Genomic DNA, 3,220 nt, shown 5'->3' with positions numbered 1-3,220 from the left:
AAGCTATTTGATCTCCTATTCGCTTTCTCTCTGGGAGTGGCTCATTAATAATCTGCACACTTTTCTGGCTTGCCCGTGACGTCCTTGTGAAGACGAAAATCTAGAAAACACGCACACACAAAACTCATTTCAGTAAGTGAAACATTCACTTAATAGTATTTAAAGGGGTATCATTTTCAACAAGTATGAACATGATTTCATCATATCTTTGTGAGGCACCATACACATACATCTATCAGTCTTTTTTCTTTTACCAAAGTGCAGTCATGATTCCACCCTAAAACAAGACCTTTCAGGGTTTAACTTTCAATACCATCAACATCTTGGTAATATATTATTATCTTTTTCTTCAAAGAACAAATTTAGTATTTTACTTTGTTGAGTTGTAAGAAGAAAAAAGATGAAAATGAAAATATTTCTTATTGTAACTTTTAAATGTAACCAGGATGTCTCATTTTCAGGCATGTCTCTGATTCTCAGTGTCTCAGTAGCTACAGTGAATTTCTATCATAATATTCTGGAGGAAGAGGACGCACCTCCCCATTCCATTGATCAGAACTTCTGGCAAAATGTTAGTGCTGCCAAATGATGGCTATGTGAGACCTGGGGGTCTGAGTAGGCAGTCAGATACATGGGAGCTGCTTCTCAGGGGAGACCAGGGCTGCAGATAAGCAGAATACAGACAATAGCTGAGGAAATTAAAGTAGCCCCAATAACCAAGGGATTCCAGGCAGTTGGAAAAAAGAATATAAGAAAAGAGACTGAGGAAGAGCAAAGTATGAGAGGCAGGCAGAGAAAAAGCCAGCACTGAGGACCAAGGTTTGTAGGTACAAAATCAGAAAAATGAGGCAGCTCACAAGTCAGGGGAGAAAAATATATCAAGAAGGGAGTAGCCGATAGGGCCACATGCAGGAGAGATCAAGCAAGATGATGACAAGAGTTTCGTTTGATTTAGGTGCTTTGAAAATTTAGCCAGAGAGCAAATAGGATTCTTAAAGAGTGATAATACACAGAATGGTTTTGACAAGATGCCTAAAACAAAAAACGGGAAACAAAAACCAGATGAAGACTTGGCTCTTTTAGAAATCAAAATGCTACTAACAGTAATAGCTTACCTTTAGCTTTATAAAATGCAGAAATGAGGGTAAACATTTGTATGCAAAAAGTCAAGAGTCCGGAAAAAGGGTCAATGGATTAAAACGAAAGAACTCTTTTTCATGCTATGATGAAGGAATATACAACTTGAAAAAATTCTGTCACTATAAAATACCAAGAAATACTGAATAAGTATAAAAAACATAATTTTATAATGTACAGGTAATCTCACAAAAAATTAAGAGAAATCCCTATGTACCAAAAACTGAAGAAGGAGCAGGAAGCCTTAGAGGTTAAGTACTGAAAAAGCATTCGTTAATCTTATAACTTGAACCCTTACATTTTAACAGATTTGATCTCACAAAATATGAGAAATTGGAACCGAGACCCCTGCATAATGTGAGGATCCTCTAAGGACTATGCTTTTAAATAAGTCCACTTAAACATTGAGAGAGAAAATAACATGCCTCTCTTGGCCTGGTGTTTGAGTGAAGAAGAAAAATGTTTTTTGCTAATGTGAATTTGGGATTCATGTTTACAATACCAGTGTGGGTGGGCAACCCTTAACTGAGAAATTAACTTAAAGTGATCCTTTAGTCACATCAGAGCTAATAAAAATTCTCTATGAATGCACTTACTCTAATCTAGGCCTTAAAGGATTTTGACAAAAAAAGCCCCAGTTGAACATAAACTCACATCCAAATTTCAAAACACGTATGGAAACAAATCACCATTAGCAAGTCAGCCAAAGCAACACACATATTTAGACTCCTAAGGATGACTGACATTGGAATTACTAAATACAAAATGTAAAATAAGTATGCTTAAATTATTTAAAGGACTGGAATAAAAAACACAAACACAAAACAAGATACTATTTTTAAAAGACCAGATTGTTTTGGAAAAGAACAAAAATAGAACTTCACTTAAGATATGAAAAATGTAATCATTGAAATTAAAACTCAATAGGTAGTAGGTTAAATAGCAGAGCAGCCTCAGCTGAAGAGAAACTAGGACATTGATGAAAGCCCTGAAATTACCCAGAATATCACTTAGACATGAAAAATATGAAGGTGAAATTACAAGACATGGACAAAAGAATAAAAAGTTACTATCAGAGTTTAAAAGGGGAGAGAGTAATATTCAAATATATAATGAATGAGAATTTTTAAAAATATGAATGACAGAAACTCTCAGATTCAGGAGTCACAATAAATTCCAAGAAAGTTAAAACAAAAAAATTCACACCTAAGCATCTCATAGTGAACTCAAACACATCAAAGACAAACAATCTAAAAAGCAGCCAGAGAGAAATGACAGGTTATATACAAAGTTATCAGCAATTAGACTAAGGCAAAATTCTAAACAGCAACAATAGGAGCAGATATTAAGAAAATATAACTGTCAAGCAGCCATACTGTCATTTAGAAACTATGATAAAATAAATATATTTTCAAGTAAACAGAAACTGAAAGTGTTATCTATCAATAGACATCTGATAGGAACTTCCAAAAGATTTCTTCAGGAAGAAGTATAAGGATCCCAGAAAGGATGTCTGAGATGTAAAAAGGAATGATGAATAAGGAAAGTGGTATAAAAATAACATATGATTTGTGAAGTTTAAAAAATTTACAACACTCAGTATAACAACTTGTAAAATGGGAAGGAAGGGGTGATAGGTGAGAAAACTCTTCTAAGATCCTGGCATTATTTAGGAAAAAGTAGGAACACTGATTAGCTTTAGATTTTCGGTATGCATGATAAAAACGTCAAAGACAAAATTCAGCTGTATAGGCCATTTACAAGAGATACACCAAAAACACAAATAAAAGGCTGAAATAAAGGTCTACCATGCAAGTGCTAAGCAATGGAAAGCTAGTATATTAAAAATGTGAAACATCCCCTGAAATTCTGCACATTTATGGGCCATAAAAAATCATACTAAGAGAGTTAAATTATGTGGATCATCATATGAAAAATAGAAGGAGCAATTCAATACTTTGGTCTTACACTAAAACAGACAATTCATTTCACTTACCTTGTTTGATTTTTTCATTTCTTTACTTGGTGTTGATTCCATACCTTCCAGGATTTCTGAAAAACTGCTCTTTGCAGGATCACACAT

At 34.1% G+C, this 3,220-nt stretch overlaps 1 pseudogene; it reads right to left on the bottom strand.

Moving 5' to 3' along the window:
- Window positions 1-3,220, bottom strand: part of LOC105808430 — a 46,506-nt pseudogene extending 43,286 nt beyond the window's left edge.

This window comes from Propithecus coquereli, unplaced genomic scaffold (assembly GCF_000956105.1).
Source record: "Propithecus coquereli isolate 6110/MARCELLA unplaced genomic scaffold, Pcoq_1.0 Scaffold173, whole genome shotgun sequence".
Taxonomy (NCBI): Eukaryota; Metazoa; Chordata; class Mammalia; order Primates; family Indriidae; genus Propithecus; species Propithecus coquereli.
Note: the sequence above shows the minus strand (reverse complement) of the source record. Positions and strands in the feature narration are given on the sequence as shown.